The 21,398-nt window shown below is 46.8% G+C and overlaps 1 protein-coding gene across 2 annotated transcripts in view; it reads left to right on the forward strand.

Annotated features, from left to right (window-relative positions):
* Window positions 1–1,015: 1,015 nt before the first annotated feature.
* DAB1 (DAB adaptor protein 1) overlaps window positions 1,016–21,398 on the forward strand; it is an 862,015-nt gene continuing 841,632 nt past the window's right edge. For both annotated transcript variants that reach the window (XM_088447883.1, XM_088447885.1), the window contains exon 1: window positions 1,016–1,224. The gene's annotated coding sequence lies outside the window, so the exon portion shown is untranslated. The remainder of the gene's footprint in view (window positions 1,225–21,398) is intronic.

Below are 21,398 nucleotides of genomic sequence, written 5' to 3' on the forward strand. Positions count from 1 at the left end.
TTTTATGAATCTGATATTAAAGTTGGTTCTAGTGTCACCTCTCATATGACTTGGGTAAAAAAAGAATTAGTGGCATATTAAAAAAAAAACAATAGTATGGTGCGCAAGGTGCCTGGTTGCTATGCAGGGGCGTAGAGGCCGGCCGGGCCTAGGTGAAAGGAGGGGCCATGGCCTATTCGCGGGAGTCGTTGCCACGCCCCCTTAGGATTTGTTTACAAAAAAGACTTTTGCAGCGCCGCTGGGAAGGGGGGCACTGTGAGCCCCCCAGCACGGCGCAAAGCCGTGGGGGGGGGCGCAATTGCTCCACCCACAGGCATAGGAGACTGCTGTGGCTGCTGTACACAACAGCGTGTGCTGGGCTGCTGTGATTTAAGAGGGAGGGGGAGCTGTGCCGGACCCAAGCCCCCCGCTGGCCCCCTTCCGCAGCCCGGGCCCGGGTAATTAGTACCTGCTCCCCCCCATCCCCCTCGGCACCTCTGTTGCTAAGGGCAACTTCTCCACTTTATCTCTCTTGAAAGTTTGATACATCTCCCCATATTGTGTGACCACCACAGGCACTGTTTGACTGCTGCAGAAACTCTTGGCTTGCCTAATCCCCGCTTCCTATGACCCTATTAATGATTCGGGAACAAAATGACAGACAGATGCCATTTGCAGCAGCTGAATTTTCCACCAGTGACCCAGGAGGGATTGCAGCAAAGGGTTAAGGAGCCCTGGCTGCTCATATGCTGGGATATTGTCAGAGCCACTTATGCTGTATTATCTGGGCCAGCTGGATTTACTTGCCCTTAGTGAAAAAAAAAAAAAAAAGTCTGCCAGCCTGCCCTTGTATTTGCTGGATGCCAGGACCCCTCCCCAGGGGGGGGAATCACTCCTGCTCTCTGGATGTAGTAGCTTCTTGGCAGGGGCCCTCCTCTTAGGGAGAATGCGGTAGTGATGTATAATCTGTGAAAGCTGCGGCCTGCAGGGGAGCCGGCTCTGCCTCTCTGTTGCTGCTGCTGCTGCTGCTGATGCTGCTCCTGTGATTGAGCTGCTGCTGCTGCTGGACTGAAACTGCTGAGGATTTTGTATCAGCTGCTGCTACACTTGGCTATAAGGGACCTACTTCTGTCAGGACAAGGGTGCACACAGCCTGGAAAAGAATTTGTTAGAGAAAGGGGGAAAGGAGTCAATTGATGCAACAAGAGGATGAGAGTGTGACCCCTGGGGCAGCTTGGATGTAAGGTAGGAAAAAAAAAAAAAAAAGGTTTTCCATGCATATGATTGCAGTCATGGGCTGGTGATGGGGGAGGTGGATGGAGCTGTACTGGGTCCATTGCTTTGCATTCTGCAATGTCTCCAGCCCTTGCTCATGTGACTGAACCAGAACATGACAGCATGGGGGGCAGCTTATAGTAATTGTGAACCATAAGGAATGAGGACCTCTGCAACTGGGGAGGAAGGAGCCCTGCTAGACTCATCACTGGTCCTGCGGTCCATCAGCAGCTCCTGGGCTGGAGACCAGACCTAGAGATCCCCTGAATGTCATATACTGCATTCTACAATCTAAATATCTCACTGTCAACTTTATTACTATTATTTTTTGGGGAGGGGTATGGGGGGATTTTTTAATCTTTTTAATTTATTCCCTCTGCACTGTCCACTCTCCCCCCCACCATTCGCAGCCCCAATGACCAGCGCAAGCCTGAATATTATCCCTCTAAGGCATCTGCCTCAATATGTGACCGGAATAAGAGATAGAGCTAATTTGGGCTCAGACAGTGTGGTAGGCTCTTGATGTATTTGATTGCCTGATATTTATGAATTAAATATTTCTCCTGCAAAATGGAATAGTGACTTCAGTCTCTAATACGGAGGGAACCACCCCGGTGCATCTGGGCTATCACTTTTAATATTGAAGTCCCAGGTTATAGAATGGGTGGCTACTAACTTCCTATATATCCCTCTGACCAGCCTTTATTAGGACGATGAATATTTGAAAGTGCTACATGCAATCCGTTCTACAGGTAACGGTCCACTAGCTACGGGCAGGCACAGAAGCTAAGCCCTGGCCATGCAGAATTCTGCTTTCAAATCCTTTAGCCAGCTGCATTGACAGCGTGTAATTAAGTAGACCGTCTCCGCTGGAAAGGTTTGCAATGGGGAGATGGATTTGAGCATAACTATCGCGCTGTAGATCCTTCATTTAATTGCTGTCTCCCTGGCCGCAGTGATGTATGTGCAGCGGGGTATATAGTGTTATAAAATACATGACTTGTGGAGGATTACAGGAGGAGAGAGGTGAAGACGTTCTCTGCAGAGCTGAGGCTCTGCGTGCACATGTCAGGGAAAATGGTTCCAATTTGCAATTCCGTCTCTAAATCATGTGCCTCCCGTGTTCTACGGAATGAATGAAACGGGGTATTTTTCTCCCACCCCCCCCCCGTTATTCCATTCCCCTCATCTTAAATTGCGCCCTAAGACGCTGCTGCATTTGCATTCTCTCTTTCGCATCGCCTGTGAGATTCCAGATTCATTTGAGTTCCCCGGCGTCGGTGGCTCTCGCCAGCCTTTGAGCTTAATGAAAGCACTTATTTTAGCCAATCTGTACCCGAGAAGAGGGCATTAGATGAGAAGAAGTTGATAGCAGCTCCAGAGCTCATAAGTTTAGCTGTGATCTAAACGTCTTTTTATTACCGGATAGCTCTGCACACCACACGTTATTAAAACATCCATATTAAAAAAAAGAAATAAAAAGAAATGGCTTTCTCAGGGTCAGCCTGAAGCCCTGTGATTCTACAGTACAGGGGCTTCTACTGGTGGCTAAATTGCCTAAGTCATTGCAGGCGTGGGAGCAATATCCAGTCCTCTCATTTTGCAGCACAGGATCACTGACTGTTTTCTGTTAGTGCTTTATATCAGGGGGCTGGGGAAAGGTAACATCCAATATTTGCATTTATTTATTGGCATTTTCAGCAACAGGTCCTCTTTCTGCCATTTACTGAAATGAACCAAAAAAAAAAGAATCATTTGGGGGGGGGGGATTTGTCTAAATTCCTGGGGGTCTTGCTGCCCGACCCGAAGGAAGTTCCAGGATGTCTCAGAGCCAGGCAGAGCGGTCTAATTCTAATGCTGTGCAGATCACTCCGTCCTTAGACTCTCCCACTTTATCTAGTGGTGGGTGCTTTGTGGAGACCCTGAAAGTTGAATAGCGTATGATTGTATGCAGCTCATGGTATTTATACAGGTATCATTCATTTGTTAGAAGAGATAAAGTCACATCTAAGGGGAAAGGTGTAACGTTAGCAGGGCTGGGATACGCTGTTATTTGCATTCTGTGTGCGTACTGCGTACAGTATGCAGGTAACCAGTGGGACTGCTGCTGATAACTGCTGAGGATGCCGTGTGCTAAGGGTTGGAGAGGAACGCTACTGTTTAGGAAGCCGTACTAATACCCAGAGGCAGAAGTATGGGAGACAATGGAGGCGCCTGCCGCCGGGCGCTAGCACTAGCACTGAAGCACCTCTTCCATCACCCACAATATATTCAGCCCACTTAGGGCTGTAAATATGGGGGATAGGGGGGCACGAGATGATAACTTGCCTCCGGGCGTCTGGGATGAACTTACTAATACCTGTGACACTTACACATAGCTGGGCCTAGATCCTACTTACATGGGAGATCCTTCCCCCAGTTATTCTGTGTCTGGGGCATGGGGGGCTTATATAGTAAAAATGGGGCTAATGCAACGTTGAAGGCAGTTTTTTTTAGGAAATATTTTAGAGCGGAGCGTAGTCAAGTACGCGCAAAGCAAAGTCATATATAACTTAGTCGCGTCTCCACTTGCGGACAAGGGGGGTAACTGGGTGGTAATTGGGCGTTGCCGTCTATTCAGAGTTTGCGCGTACATGTAATTATTCCTGTTTTCAATAGAATCTTGTACCTCAGGGATAAGGCTGGTGTAAGTGCGCACTGGTGACGATGGCGGCTACGAAATCAAGCGCGCGGATGGGGGTGGTCTGACTGCCGAGATGCCTAAAGAAATTACGGCCAACTTGCATTCAACACTGCATTAAAACAATCATAAAATAGGATGTAGTCGGCGGTGAACGATATCAGTGATATATATGAACCATATGAAGGCTGGTTGTATTTAGATTATACTTTGGTAAATAATAAATATTTTGCCCCCAGAAGCTGCTTCCCATCGTTGATTAATGTGGATGTTGTCCTGAGAGCCAGGGACTAATTTAACTTTTATTGGTTTAGGATACTTTACATGATTGGTGGTTCTCTGCAGCATGGTTGGCTCAGTGGTTAGCACTACTGCCTCAAAGACTAAGGGGGAAATTTACTAAGATGGGAGTTCTATTTAAGAAGTGATGTTGCCCATAGCAACCAATCAGATTCTACTTCTCATTTATCTAGCACCTTCTAGAAGATAATACCTGGAATATGATTGGTTGCTATGCGCAACATCCCTTCTTAATAGAACTCCCATCTTAGTAAATTTACCCCCTAAGTTCTTGAGTTTGATTCCCACCAAGGGCCTATCTGTGTGGAGTTTGTATGCCCCCCTTCCCCTCTGTTTGCTTAGATTTAATTTGGGTGTCCACCCACAATCACCCCAAAACATATTGGTAGGTTACTTGGCTTCTGACAGAAATGAACCATAGTGTGTATACTGCATGTGTCCATGTAATAGGGAATATAGGGGTCTATGTACTAAGCCACGGAGAGAGCAAAAGTGGAGAGAGATAAAGTACCAACCAATCAGCTACTAACTATAATTTTTCAAACACAGCCTGTAACATGATAGGTAGGAGCTGCTTGGTTGGTAGTTTATCACTCTCATGAGCTTAGTTCATCTTCCCCGTACCAACCTATCAGCTCCTAACTGCCGTGTTACAGGCTGTGTTTGAAAAATGACAGATAGGAGCTGATTGGTTGGTACTTTATCTCTGTCCACTTTATCTCTGTCCAAGGCTTAGTACATCAGTCCCTTCCCCAGTGGAGCTTGCAAGGTCCACTGAGGAAGGGACTGATGTGAGTGATATATATTGTATATTATCTGTAAAGCGCTGTGAAATATGTTTGTGCCATATAAATAACTGTAAGTAAATAAATGAACCAAACTCCTCTGCTGCCCGGGGTTACAACTGGAATGGTTCCTGTCTCTTTCAGGGCCGCCTAAATAAATGGCCAAGAGAAGCATTTGTTTTGGGACCCATCATTATCTGTCAGTGCAGTGGAGGCCAGATGGGGACGGCCTCTGAGATATTATTTCTCCATCATGGCCTCCTGGAAAGGTCAGAGGTTACTTGGCCACTTTCAAAGTCAGACAAGGACCTAGGAATTTTGTGTCAAATTTAAAGGAAGCTACGACACAGTTGACCCTGATTAAATATGATTTTCATGTATTAAAATGAAAAGCTAATCTAACCCCACTTCATTTTTGCATTATAGAAAACATGAATAATGTGAGTTGTTGTATTTTCTGCTGCTTTGTGGATGTTAGTTATACTGCCTTTTGTATACAATTACAAGTCCCTTCCCATGTTTGATACATGATTAATTTGTTGCCCACAAGGCATCGCAGCCTTGTGTCCAGGGCCTCGGTGCAGGAGGGAACACATACAAATGTGGCCACGCCCCCCCAATCCAACAGGCCCACGTCCTTGGACTACTGGGAAAACCTGGATTGTTAGCAGGCATGGGAACATGGACAGATTGCTGATGATTTGTAAGGCTGAATATGAGTTCACCCAACCCCAAGGCTGCCTGCACTGTGTGTGGGTGAGTGGATGGTGCACTTTTGGGCTGCATTTTTCAGTGCATGAAGTAGTGTAAAAGTAACTTCCTAACATCCCAAACTTTTTGTTTTTTATTTGATGTTTGTACTTCTTAAAATAGATCACGTAGTTCAAATCTAATCTCAGGGTGCACATCTGATACTAGGATTTCCTGCAATTGTAAATATTAGGGGTGATTGGACAATTGTAACTATTGGACTATTGGCTCTTATCTATTGGCTCTTATCTGGCCTCCCTAACTCCCACCTCTCTCCACTTTAATCTGTCCTCAATGCTGCTGCTTGGCTCATCTTCCTCTCCAAGGAGTCTATTTACTAAGCAGTGTTAGGAGACAGAGTGAAAAGTGATAAGAAAGTGATAAGGTGCCAGCCAATCAGCTCCCAACTGTCATTTTTCAAACACAGCCTGTGAGATGACAGTTGGGAGTTGATTGGCTGGCAACTTATCACTTTCTTATCACTTTTCACTCTGTCTCCTAACACTGCTTAGTAAATAGACCCCCAAATGTACTACATCTGCCTCCCCTCTCCTACAAGCCCTACACTGGCTCCCCTTCTGCTTCAGAACCCAATGTTCTACACTCACTTACAAAGCCCTCACCCAATCCTCTCCCATTTACATCTCTGACCTCATCTCCCTTCACACTTCCGTCCACCCACTTCGCTCAACAAACGCACGCCGCCTCTCCTGCCAACTGATTACTTCCTCCCACTCCCGCCTCCAAGATTTTGCCCATGCTGCTCCCTACCTCTGGAACTCTCCCCCTCCCTATCAGACTCTCCACCTCTTTACAAATCTTCAAACAAGCTCTAAAGACCCACTACTTCATCCAAACCTTCCAGCACTCATGCTGCTCCATGCTTCTTCCTCGCTGTCTACTCTGTCTGTCACCCCTGTCTGTCTGCCCCTCCCCTTTAGAATGTAAGACCTCACAAGCAGGGCCCTCTTCCCTCATGTGCTTCTCCTTCCCTTACTCATACAATCATCTACTACAAACTCCCCACAAGGGCACCTGACACTTGGTTGGTGGCGCCCTGCTGCTTTTGAGTGTTATGACCGTTATTGCAGGATTGTTTATAAACCATGTCCTTGTCCAGCATTGCTTTGTATTGTAAGTCGCTGTTTTCCTGTTTGCTCATTTGTTTATGTACTTTGTGAGGCGCTGCGGAACCCTTGTGGCGCCATATAAATAAAGGATAATAATAGTTAGGGGTGTAGCCTATGAGGGATTGTATGCAGTCATCCAGGCAATATACAAAGGTGTAGGTCAGCTCTAATGCTCAGCACCAATCTCGACTCAACAATGGTAGGGGGACACTAACACACGGTTCCAGGTCCTAACGCTAGGCTCGATAGGCCTGTATATCCTCCAGTGAGGCACTATCTTCTGCCATCATTCAGGACCAATCAGATCCTGCTGTGCTCACTCCGTTCTGAATAATCTTCGAACCTTGAGAGAGTGACGTGATGGAACTGACAGATTCGGAAGAGGCCTGATAAGTTGTAGCGACTTTTAGAGCCAAGTGGCTGACAATTGGGATTGGGGGGACAAATACTGCTGACAAATGTTGGGAAGGGGATTTTTCTCTACGATACGGTTTGATAATATATTGTATTACTCTAAATCCCAATTGTAAAGCAGCACGAGGGAATATGATTGCGTTATATAAGCAAATATACACTCTGCAATACAAATGGTGACTTGCAATGAGATGGGGGTGGTCATGGGGGGTGCAAGTGGAGGTTTGCAATAGGGAGGGGCATATTCTTGGCATTGCGTGGCTTGCAATGGAAAGGATGGGGGTGACATCAATGTCTTTTATCCCTATATGTCAGGGGATGACTTATATTGCTGTGTTGGAGAATGCAATCAATATTTCTGTCCTTTGAAGGGGATATTTAAAAAATAAAAGATGATAAAAAGTTGGGTACAACCTGAAAGATCGGCTTTGCTATATATATTATTATTATTATTATCCCTTATATATATATATATATGCCACAAGGGTTCCGCCGCGCCTTACATAGTGCATAAACAAAGTACATAAACAGTACATAAAAACAGTTGAACAGAACGAGAAAACACTGACATACAGTATAAGACATTGCAGGACAAGTACATGGTATATAAACATTGCTGCAACAGTAGCAGGATGGCAAAGTCACGGGTTAGGTGCTGTTATAAGGAGTATAGAGTAGATAACAATATAAGTAAAGGAAGGAAAAGCACATGAGGGAAAAGGGACCTGCTCGTGAGAGCTTACATTCTAAAGGAGAAGGGCAGACAGACAGTGGTGACACAGATGGGGTAGACAGTGAGCATGGGACAGAGGGTTAGAATGACAGATGGGTGGATTCCTGTTTTACATTATGTGAGAAAGTAAGATGGAGTAAGATTTACACCTCTGACATTCTACTTTACGTGACAGTATTTGTAGGTGTCTGTGGAAAGCCATGGTTGTTACTGTAGGTGTCTGTGGAAAGCCATGGTTGTTACTGTATGTGTCTGTGGAAAGCCATGGTTGTTACTGTAGGTATCTGTCGAAAGCCATGGTTGTTACTGTAGGTGTCTGTGGAAAGCCATGGTTGTTACTGTAGGTGTCTGTGGAAAGCCATGGTTGTTACTGTAGGTGTCTTTGGAAAGCCATGGCTGTTACTGTAGGTGTCTGTGGAAAGCCATGGTTGTTACTGTAGATGTCTGTGGAAAGCCATGGTTGTTACTGTAGGTGTCTTTGGAAAGCCATGGCTGTTACTGTAGGTGTCTGTGGAAAGCCATGGTTGTTACAGTAGGTGTCTTTGGAAAGCCATGGTTGTTACCGTAGGTGTCTTTGGAAATCCATGGTTGTTACCGTAGGTGTCTGTGGAAAGCCATGGTTGTTACTGTAGGTGTCTGTGGAAAGCCATGGTTGTTACTGTAGGTGTCTTTGGAAAGCCATGGTTGTTACTGTAGGTATCTTTGGAAAGCCATGGTTGTTACTGTAGGTGTCTGTGGAAAGCCATGGTTGTTACTGTAGGTGTCTGTGGAAAGCCATGGTTGTTACTGTAGGTGTCTTTGGAAAGCCATGGTTGTTACTGTAGGTGTCTTTGGAAATCCATGGTTCTTACTGTAGGTGTCTGTGGAAAGTCATGGTTCTTACTGTAGGTGTCTGTGGAAAGCCATGGTTGTTACTGTAGGTGTCTGTGGAAATCCATGGTTGTTACTGTAGGTGTCTGTGGAAAGCCATGGTTGTTACTGTAGGTGTCTTTGGAAATCCATGGTTGTTACTGTAGGTGTCTGTGGGAAGCCATGGTTGTTACTGTAGGTGTCTTTGGAAAGCCATGGTTGTTACTGAAGGTGTCTGTGGAAAGCCATGGTTGTTACTGTAGGTGTCTGTGGAAAGCCATGGTTGTTACTGTATGGTTAAGGTGTGAACCAGCATTCTCAGGTAAATGTAGAAATTGGTGAAAGTAGTTGTTGTAAAGAGATGTTCAGATGTAAAATAATGATAAGTGTGAATTCCTTAAGGCACATTTATTGATTTGGAGGGTGATATATAAATATATATATATATATATATATATATATATATATATATATATTAAAACCACTGTGTGTGTGTGTGTGGGGGGCCTGGATTTGGTGATATGTCACCAGATAATAAAAGCAGAAGGCTAGAGAAGTAGATATAGTTGTAAAAGTTTATTATAGTGACACAATGAGGCTGTAATAGTCAATGTATGATGAAAAGAAAGCTCATGAGTTTTATATATTTGTATATATTTGTTATAGGATACCATCACTGTGACTGCTATTCTTGTCCGTGAATGGAGCACAAGCTGTAACATGTAAAGTGCCCCCACTCCTGTTGAATTATACAGTAAGATAAGGATAGAGAACAGGGATAGGATAATACCACTAGGAATCCCCACACATCACTAGGCAACAAAGCTATGTATGCACTGTGATCTTTACATTACATGGAGAAACATAACAAATGTTCCCAGTAGCCAATTATTCCTTATTCAATGAATATTAATTGATCACAGCCCAGGAGTGGAGTGTTGCTTTCTGTGTTATGTAGCTATAGACACACTTACTGTATAGACAATAGCTTGTGCCTTTACTGCTGCTGAAAGTGACAACATAGATCACAGGCAGACCTACCTACATCAGACACTGACAGGACTTTGTCACCCCAATGATTGGAAAACCTGCGCTCACTGGGGTGACATTCTCCTGTCAGTGTTACAATAATACATTATTTCTCATTCAATGCAACTGGGCCCTCAAACCTCTCCTTATAAGCTGTTTGCGGCCATTTTCCTAAATCATTAGAAAGAAACAAACTGTACTTTTGTATGTTCTTTTGGTCCCCGTAGGGCCATCTAAACACGGTAATGTGTCACGTATTTACCACTTATGTCTCGATGCGTCAGTAGTGCTTGATTTGTATTTCTAAATGATAAATTGTTTTGCAATGCATCAATAAAAACAAAAAGAAAGAAACTATACGGGATATAATTATGGTATCACTTTATTGGTCCACGTGTTACCGTAATGATATAATTCAAATTAGGTTCTGTATAAGAACCTTTATATTGTTCATCTCTACCGGATACTTATCTATGAACCATTATTTAGGATTATGGGCCTGATTCAGAGCTGAACGCTCTGACCAGAGCTCTCGCTCTGAATCAGGGCCCTCCTCCCTGAAAATGGAGCGTCCTCTTGGACGCTCGCATAGCTGTGGGTGACCACCCACGGCATATGCGAGCGTCCATGATGATGGTACCATCGCGACCATCGGGCTTGCGATGGAGACCCTGCGGTAGCCCTATCAGAGCCAAAATCACTCCGGGGCCGGCTTCAGACGGTCGGCGTTCCCATGGGAACGCCTCCGTCTGGCAGGCACGCCCCCGGCACGTCCACCAAAGGGGGCGTGCTGTCAATCAACATCGACAGCACGCCCCCTTTGGTGCGAGACCCGGAGCGATGGAGAGCCCGTCGCTCGCCGGGTCTCGCGCATGCGCACGACGGAGCTCCCTCCATCGTGCGCATGCGCAGTGGGGGAACTTCGACACGCTTGCGAGCGTACTGCCGCTCACGAGCGGGTCTGAATGACCCCCTATATGCGATGAAGATAGAGGTTGAGCGCAGTTGGGAGCTATCATATATGTTTTTTGTTTAACTCTCAAGTTGGTGGTAGGTGACCCACCATTTGATTTCTTCCACAGCAGCCACCTTAGGACCTCATTCAGACCCGCTCGCAAGTGCTATGCGCTCGCAAGCAGGTCGATGGTGACGGTCTGCACACATTCAGCGCTCGCACTGCGCGTGCGCAAGCCCCGGAGCGAGTGACACATGCACTCGCTCAGGGGCTCACTACAAAAGGGGCAGCTGTCGATGTTGATCGACAGCTCGCCCCATTTTGTAGGCGGGGTGGGGGTGTGGCCGGACAAACGGAGGCGTTCCTGAAGGAATGCCTGCCATTTGTAGGCGGCCCTACTGACATCACCAGTGATGTCAGTAGGGAGCTTCCTGCTCTGTTAGAGCAGGAAGCTACCTGGGGCTTGCGGTAGATGAGACCCTACCGCAAGGGTCTCGTCGCAAGCCCCGATGGTCGCTCGCTAAAGCTGTGGGTGGTAACGCACAGCTTAGCGAGCGGCCAGGAGGCCGCCTTTCAAAAGAAAAGCGCCCGCCTTCATTCAGAGCGAGCGCTCGCTTTTTGCGAGCGGCTCTGAATGAGGTCCTTAGTGCGCAAAGTACCCCTATATTTTGTTTTTTGTAGTAATCTATACGGGATAATTCACTTATTTTTATACAATGGTGTAATTTACAATAGGAGGTGTGTCACATGCCCATTTCTGGTGGTCAGAAGCAATGTGGTCTATTGGGAGACGGGGCAAGGATTCGCCCACAGTGGGTATGGTCTGTGTGGACCGGGGCTTGGATTGGTCAGATCTGTGATTTTACAGTTGGAATTTCTTGTGCATAATATTATACTGTTATTACATAATGTACCTGGCTGGGCAAATGCCTAATGATGTAGAATAGCAGATGTGTATTCATTTATATCAGTGTGTATGTTTCTGATGTCCTTGTTCTGCTAAAGTCCTGGCCAAAGTCCCACAACTTCTACATCCACCAACTTCACCCCATCCAGCTCGCTTTAATCTACCATAATATTAATATTACTATAAATATATGCGGAGTCATGCATCATCTGCATATCGTTAAATATCTGTATATCCTGTAAAAGACATTGGGCCTAATTCAGGTACACTCAATTTTACAGATATGCAGATGCTCTTGTAGTTGAGCGTTTGCCGCTGTGCGTCAGGTCCTGAAAACCCCTATGGCGCATGCGTTATACAGAGTGTCTGCGCAACCATGCTATTGCAATCGGGAGAGACGTACCAGAAATGGGGCGGGAAAGTGATGGGCGTTCCTGGGCGTTGACTGGGAGGCGGCCTATAGTGAACGCAAAAAATATAAATCTCAGGGGCGTGTTATCGGAGTGTCGATGGGGGGGTGTCTAGAATCACTGGTGGTGTTGCAGAGTGCAGAGACGCTGAAAGCCGGTGTTTCAGTGCTTGCACATTTAGACGCTGACTAATACTGCCGTTTATCATATGTCTCTTGCCAGGACACAGCTCCGATAAAAGCTCATCCTGGGGAAATTTAAAAAGTAAAGTGGTAGCTTATCATTAGGCATGGATCAGGCATGTCCATGGGACCAAGGGGGCCGGCACTCCACACCCTACACCCATATTATTCTTACAGTACCTTGTGTCGGCAAGTGGGTCCCTCTTCCTCCTCAGTGCCATCTTCCCAGGGACATCTTCGGTAGGTTGGCACATCACAGTAAAAGCAAAGACTCATTCACCATTCATCCGAACATCACTGGGAAGATAGTTCCGCGGAGGAGGAGGGACCGGCTTTCCGATGCGCAAAGTAATATGTGTGGCTGAGGGAGGGGCCTGCTGCTCAGAGGAGGGGGACTACTGCACACGGGTCCCCTCGGCGTTCATACGCCCCTTGTCATGGCCATGTTGGGGGAGGTATGATGTTTGTGTTCAAGGGGGAGATTTATCAACCCTTCTAAAGATGTCAAGTGGAGCTGTTGTGGGGGTCAGTGTGTTTTATATTTCTCCTGTGGGGGCCAATGTGTGAGTTTTTACTTTTGGGGGCCAATGTGTTTTTTTCCTGTGTGGAACAATGTGTTTTTTCTATGTTTTCCTGTGAGAGACTGTGTGTGTGTTTCCAATGGGGTGGAATGTGTGTGGGTTTTTTTCCAATGAGGGCCAGTGTGTCTTTTTTTTCTCTGTGAGGGCCCATGTGTTTGTTTTCTTTCCTAATGTGTTTTGATTTTTTTTTCCTGTGCGGTACAATATGTTTTCTTAATTTTGTCCTATGAGGGCCAGTGTGTGTTTTTTTTCCCGTGGGGGACAATGTGTGGGTTTTCTTTTTCCCGTGTGGGACAATGTGTGTATATTCTTTTTCCCGTGGGGACCAGTGTGTGTGGATTTTTTCCTGTGAGGGACAGTATCGTGTGTGTTTTTTTTCCATGCGGGATAATGTGTGTGTTTTCTTTTTGCCATGTGCTAGTAGACCCGTGGCTGGCCCTGGGCATCACCTCGGGGTATATTTACTAAAGTGCAGGATTTTAGAAGTGGAGTTGCCCCTAGCAACCAATCAGATTTTACTTATCACTCATCTAGCACCTTCTGGAAGATAATAGCTAGAATCTGATTGGTTGCTATAGGCAGCATCTCCACTTCTAAAAACGCCCTTCACTTGTCCCCATTAGGTTTGATAAATCTCTGCCGAAATATCTTTCTGTTCACCTGCTGATCACTGTATTACTCCTAAACTTCCTCCTCTACCTCACTAGACTAGACTCTAAATGATCTTTATCCCTACATATAAGTTATACCTATCCTCCCATCTACTCTTCTAGGATTGCTCCAGATACGCTACTCTAGGCTTTAACAAAATGTCCCCTGAAGCCCAATGATAAGTCTCTTGGTGCTCTAGTGCTCAGCAGCTGGGAGAAAGCCGTCTGTATTCTTACATTTAATATGAAAATTAGGCTTCCAGTCCTGCTAGAGAAGGCTTCAGCATGCTACTGTATTATACACATTGGTGTGCGCAGAAGCCGGCACAGGGGGTGCTCAAAGAAACCTCCCCCCTTCCGGGTCATGGACTACCCCCCCCTTCCTCTGGACATACACTACTCACTGCCCAAGTCACCCATGTCAGTAGTATATTTCTAAGAGGGAGGGGGGAGAGTAGTCCTTGAACCGGCGGGAGGGAGGTACCTTTGCGCCACCCCTATGCTGATTCCTGCACATGCCAATGATTATAAATTATAGGTTCGGTACATTCCTGTAATACAGGGCTTGACAATTTTTTCTAAAATCTAGGAGCGAGGATGAAAGTGTAGGAGCCAGACCACCGTCCCCCCAAAAAAGTTAACAGGAGTGAGTGAGGAGCACAGCTCTGTGTGTTATGCAACTGTTATTATATACACTATAGTAGTCCACAAAATGGTCACAATTGAATGGATACAGTAAAATGGAGGTCCCCTCACTACTCTGCAAAGCTCCCCTGCTCCACCCCCCACCCTCCAGTAATAACGGACCACATTTCAAATAAAATAATGGTGCCAGAAAGTACAACAAAACCCACCTCGTGGTCACACCACTATCCCTCTGAAGCCGCTCCGCAATCTCTGGCCACTCATAGACCCTATTACCGGAGAGCTCTATGCAGCTGGAGATGGGAGACAGTAGACAACCGGGACGTACAGGAGGATCAGTGTAGACTGGGACAGACACCAGGGATCAGAGCAGGCCAGGATGGAGAGGAGTCGTCAGAGCAGGCCGGGACGGACAGAGGCACTGCAGTCACCCCAGGCGACACTCAGCACATGCACTCCTGTGCATGATATGTGTTATGTTCTGGGTTGTCTGTGGACCCGGGGTGGTAGCAGGAGTGATCACAGAAGCGGGTTTGAATATAAAACTAGGTTTTTTAATACGTGCTTGAGTAGACATAAAATATGGCAGTAAATAAAAGTCCAGGTATATCTAAACGTGCACTAGAGTTCTGTGGTGGGAGTAATGGGTTAATGTCCAAGTAGAAACAATTAGAACTGTCCAGGTGTGCAGGTAGTGAGACTGGAATAATCAACCAGGTATGCAGGTAGTGATGCAGGAAATAATAAGCCAGGTATGCAGGTAGTGAGCTAAGGCAAATGAGCAGGATGTCAGCAGGCTCAGGCAGTCAGGTATGGGCAAGGGTGGTGGAGGAAGCGGGGTAGTCCAGCAGAAGCTAGGAGCTGACAGGCAGACTGGCAGACAGCAATACACAGGAACAGGATAAGCACAGAGAACTCCCTCTCAGCTAGGCTGAGATACACGTTGCACTGGCAAAGAAGGAAGGCACTGACCCTTCCTAAATACCCCATGCCGTGCTGTTACTGGCCGGAGGGAACATGTGACTCACCAGGATTGGCCAGCCGCATCACATGGCCAGAAGTCAAAATGGCGGCGCCCATGCCAAACGGAACGGAAACGCCGCCAGGCCTTACCAGCGCAGAGTGACAACAGGCCCGCACAACAACGCGTGCAGCCAAAGCCCCCCGCCAGACACCAGCTCTGCCACCAGACAGCCCGCGCCACAACGACCTCACAGGTAACACCCGCCTAGCGCCATGCTGAAATACCCTGGCCGTGACAATATGAACACCGCAATACTATAGGCACGAATCTCCGCCGGAGCTGATGAGGATCTGCTTCCTCCCTCATTGCAAAATCTAGTAGCCAGGCAGCAAAACCTGGTAGTCATGGCGACCTGGCCCCCGGGATTTGTTGAGCCCTGCTGTAATATATTATTCAAATATAAGTATTATAATTGATTTTAGTCTTTTTGCCAAGTTAAACAGCTATCAATTCAATGAAAAGCAAAAAAACTTTAATTTTATATACTGTCCCCTACCTCTCGCTCACACCAAAAGTGGGTGATCTCCTACACTCCAATCCATACTAGTAAGTTTTGTGGCCCAATGGTGAAATTAAATATATACTTTACAGGGAAAGCTGACCCTATATCGGGACCCCGTAGCAGCTGCTTCGGTGCCAGATCTGTGGGTCCTGTGGCGTTAGCGTGCCCCCCTACCCCCAATATTTGGGCAGCTGATTCTGTGTACTGTGTTTATGCTTCACATTTTTCAGTCATATGGGAGTAAGGGCCTGATTCAGAGCCGCTCGTTAGCGGCCGCTCGTTCGCTCCGAGCGATGTTCGCACAACTGCGCATGCATATGGGTCGTAATGCGCATGCGCCAAACAGTCAGTGCGATCGGAAATTGAGCGCTCGACAAATAGCGAGTGCCTGCTAATTTGAGTGACAGGAGGAGGCGTATGTGGGTGGTAACGGGGGAAGGTGCTTGAAAACGGGGAGTGGAGATCCGAACGCAGGCGTGCCAAACGGTCAAAACGGGCGTTTTAAGGGTGTGCATAATTAACAAAGCAGCGTCATCGACCACGTCACTGGGTTGTCTCTTAGCCTGAACTGTTCGCATGATTGCGGTAGGAAAATCCAACCACAAGCACTGCGAGCAGTTCATACGCCTTTCGATGTACTCGATTAATCAAATAAATAGCGGAGATGACGTAGGATGCGAGCGGCCCGGGGGCGTCTTTACAAAATAGCGAGCGCATGTTTCGTTCGTTCGCTCAGACATAGAGGCGTCAACAAACCGCAAAGAGCGAGCGCTCAATTTAAATAGCCGGCCCCTTTTTCTGAACGAGCGAGCGCAAATAGCGTCCGGCTCTGAATCAGGCCCTAAGTTAGTAATGAAAGCACCTAGAACCATATTTAAAAACTGGCTCCAACCTACTACTACAATAATATACAACCATGACTAAATATATATTTCCCTGATCCATTCATCCAACCACAACAACAATCTGCCCAGCCACTTCCCATTTTACCATAACCGTAATTCTTATAGTTCACGCCCCTTACACCACAAAAAATCAGGACAGTTCCACCAAAACAGGACTGTTTGGGGAAAACTTGTTAAGTGGTGTTCTTTATTTTAATACATTAAGGCCCTCATTCAGAGCCGTACGCTCTGAGCAGAGTGCACGCTCTGAATGAGGGCCGCCCTCCATAAAAATGGAGCGTCCTCCTGGACGCTCGTATAGCTGTGGGTCACCACCCACAGCCTATACGAGCGTGCAGTTTGATGGCCGCGATGGTCGCGATAACGCGACCATCGAAACTGCGAGCCGGAGCCTGCGGTTGAGGTTTTCAACCGCAAGCTCCGGAGTGATTTTGGCTCTATCAGAGCCAAAATCACTCCCACTGACATCACTAGTGATGTCAGTGGGCCGGCTTCTGATGGGAGGCGTTCTCGTGGGAACGCCCCCGTCAGGGAGGCACGCCCCCGGCACGCCCACCAAAGGGGGCGTGCTGTCAATCAACATCGACAGCACGCCCCCTTTGATCAGACACAACGAGCGAAGGACTTTCCTTCGCTCGTCGCGTCTGGCGCATGCGCACGACGGAGCTCCCTCCGTCGTGCGCATGCTCAGTGCAGAACATCGACCCACTTGCGAGCGGACAGCCGCTCGCGAGTGGGTCTGAATCAGGGCCTAAGATCCCTGTAATGCTGAATAAGGACTGATCCTGTCTGTACACTCACTGGACTGTAAGTTTATAAATGCATTAATAAAATATAATTAAATTTAACCTTAACAAAAAAAAAAAACTAATACCAGATTTCACTGCATCGTCTAAATATGAAATATAAATATAAAACTTAATTCGTATTTTAAATGCAAAAAATGAGTTAAAATACAGGGGTTTTTTTTACACTATGTTTCTTTGCCTCCTTCCACTCATTAATATATGAAGCAGTTAAGCGTTAGGTTTTAAGAAGACATCCTGTTTTGTCTGGGAGGAAATCTTGACGTGCATCAGTGACGCGTAAACGTATAATCATTCAGTCTGTGCCCAGCGTTGATTCCTGCAGCGCTCGGGCTCGTCACCTGCATACTGATGAAATGCACATAAGTCTTCCTATTTACTTTGAACATACAACGATCAGCCATAACATTACAACCACCTGCCTAATATTGTGCATGTCCCACCTTGTGCCACCAAAATAACTGTTCTGACCCATCATGGGTATGGACTCCACAATGACCTGTGTAGGTGTCCTGTGGTATCTGGCACCAAGACGTTTGCAGCAGGTCCTTTAATTCCTGGAAGTTGCGAGGTGGGGCCTCCATGGCTCGGACTTGTTTTTCCAGCACATCCCACTGATGCTCGATCGGATTGAGACTTGGGGAATTTGGAGGCCAAGTCAACACCTTGAACTCTTTGTCTTGTTCCTGAAACCATTCCTGAACAATGTTTGCAGTGTGGCCGGGGGGCGTATTATCCTGCTGACAGAGGCCACTGTCATCGGGGGAATACCGTAGCCATGAAGGGGTGTACTTGGTCGGTAACAATGTTCCTGTAGGTGGCACATGTCAAAGTTAAATCAGTGATTTTCAAAATTGCCAAAGCACACCATCCGGTGATACGGCATACGCGACCTATGAAAAAACATACATATATTGGCTCCCACATAAAAAAAAGACACCCATTGGCCTCCACAGGAATAAAGCACACCACATTGGCCCCAGAGAAATAAAACCCATCCATTGGCCCCAGCGAAATAAAACCCACCCATTGGCCTCCACAGGAATAAAACACACAAACATTGGCCCCAGAGAAATAAAACCCACCCATTGGCCTCCACAGGAATAAAGCACACCACATTGCCCCAGAGAAATAAAACCCATCCATTGGCCTCCACAGGAATAAAATCCACCCATTGGCCTCCACAGGAATAAAACACACAAACATTGGCCCAGAGAAATAAAACCCACCCATTGGCCTCCACAGGAATAAAACACACAAACATTGGCCCCAGAGAAATAAAACCCATCCATTGGCCCCAGAGAAATAAACCCACCCATTGGCCTCCACAGGAATAAAGCACACCACATTGGCCCCAGAGAAATAAAACCCATCCATTGGCCCCAGAGAAATAAAACCCACCCATTGGCCTCCACAGGAATAAAACACACAAACATTGGCCCCAGAGAAATAAAACACACAAACATTGTTCCCCACAGGAATAAAATGCACATACATTGGCCCCCACAAGAAAAAAAAAATATCATTGTCTGCCCCCCCACAGAAACAAACAAAAAAAACCCAACACATTGCTCCCCAAAGAAAAATAAATAACCATGGCTGGTCTCCACAGAAACAAGATCAAACAAACACATTGCTCCCCACAAAAAAAATGTTGGCTGGCCCCCACATAAAAATATCAACAACCAAAAACCTCACACAGTGCATAGCTGGCAGTAGGGTGCTGGCGTGCAGGCAGTCAGTCGGGCGGGCGGGCGGGAGAACTGGCTTGCTGGCAGAGCGGATGGGCTGGTTTGCAACCTGCGATGTCACGCCGCCACGTCTAGGCAGGTCACGGCCTGGGCGCGCCAGAGACTCCCAGATTATCTCAGCCGCAGCCCGCACTCTGAAGTACTATGAAGCGTGACCGGCAGCTCTGACCGTCGCGGCACACTTCACAACCGCCCGCAGCACACTAGTGTGCCGCGGCACAGCGGTTAAAAACCGCTGATCTAAATGAACGGCAGAACCCAAGGTTTCCCAGCAGGACATTGCCCAAAGCATCACACTGCCTCCGCCGGCTTGCCTTCTTCCCATAGTGCATCCTGATGCCATCTCTTCCCCAGGTAATCGACGCAGACGCACCTAATCGTCCACATAATGTAAATGAAAACGTAATTCATCAGACCAGGCCACCTTCTTCCATTACTCCACGGTCCAGTTCTGATGCTCATGTGCCCATTGTAGGCGCTTTCAACGGTGGACCGGGTCACCATGGGCACACTGACCGGTCTGCGGCTACGCAGCCCCAGACGCAGCAAGCTGTGATGTACTTTGTGTGCTGACACCTTTCTGTCATAGCCGGCATTAACTTTTTCAGTAATTTGTACTACAGTAGCTCTTCTGTGGGATTGGACCAGACAAGCTAGCTTTTGCTCCCCACCGGCATCAATGAGCCCTGATGCGGTTGTCTTTCCTTGGATGACTTTTGGTAAGTACTGACCACCCCATACCGGGAACACCCCACAAGACCTGCCACTTTGTAAATGCTCTGACCAAGTAGTCTAGCCATCATCACAATTTGGCCCTTGTCATATATCCCATTTATACAACCCATTGACTGGTGCCATTGTAACCTGTGAGTGGTTGTAATGTTAATTTCCACTTCTGCCATCTCTCCCCCTCCCTGTAAAGTGATAGCGATTTAACAGCAAACAAACTTTGGGCCTGATTCAGAGCCACTCGTAAGCGGCAGCTCGTTCGCTCCGAGCGATGTTTTCCCAACTGCGCATGTAGTCGTTATACGCATGCGCGAACCAGTCAGTGCGGCCGAAATTCATGTGCTCGCAAAATAGCGAATGCCTGCTAATTTGAGTGACAGGATGAGGCGTATGTGGGTGGTAACAGGGGAAGGTGCTTGAAAATGAGGAGTGGAGATCCGATCGCAGGCGTGCTTAAAGGTCAAAACGGGCGTTTTATGGGCGTGCATATTTAAAACAGCAGCGTCATTGACCACTTCACTGGGTTTTTTTTAAGCCAGAACTGCTCGCAAAATTGTGGTAGCAAAAACCAACCACAAGAATAGCGAGCAGCTCATACCCTGTTCGATGTACTCGATTAATCTAATAAATAGCGGACCGTAGTTTCCCAAAAAACGACCGCAAGTTTTGTTCGCTCGTTCAGACCTAGAGGCGTGAACAAACTGCAAACAGCGAACGGTTCATTTGAATAGCCACCCCTATTTTCAGGACGAGCGAGCGCTAATTGCGTCCGGCTCTGAATCAGGCCCAATGTGCTTATCCGTGGTATGGAAAATTAAACATATCATGGTCTTTAGTTTAATGGGATTGATGTTAACATGAGCCGTATTCAGTTTGAGCCGAGTCGCGATACTTTTTCGCCTCCCGGACTTTTCGCCTACTTCGCGCGCGTATCGCTGTATTCAATTTGAAAGTATGCGAAAACGGGACCCGGCGAAACTTAAACAAGCGGAAAGTCATGTCAGATTTGGGGAAATCAGCCTGACACCCCCCAAAAGATGCTCTGACATGGGGGTTAGGTATGGTACCCCCCGATTTGGCTTGCTGAAGGTATGTGGTGCTCAATACCTGCTAAATAGCGTTTTTCTTTACGTGGTGCAGAATAGTATCCAGGAGGTTTTTTTTGTAGAAAATAACTTATGCCAGCAAATTTGGGGTACTTGAAAATGGGGGTCAGCATATTTTAAAGTTGCTAAAGTTAATTTGAAATTTTTTTTAAAAATCCACCTGCCGCAAGCACCTGCAATGAAAAAACACCTGGGGCATACTTGAGTCAAGTTTGCTAGTTTTTATCTTTGTACCCCAACATTTTTTTTTCGCCCCCAAATTCAGAGTGATTTTTTTGGGGTGTCCTTAAGTGTTTTTTAATTTTTTTTTGCACAGTTTAC

The sequence above is a fragment of the Taudactylus pleione genome, unplaced genomic scaffold, assembly GCF_031769625.1.
Source record: "Taudactylus pleione unplaced genomic scaffold, aTauple2 ptg000442l, whole genome shotgun sequence".
Taxonomy (NCBI): Eukaryota; Metazoa; Chordata; class Amphibia; order Anura; family Myobatrachidae; genus Taudactylus; species Taudactylus pleione.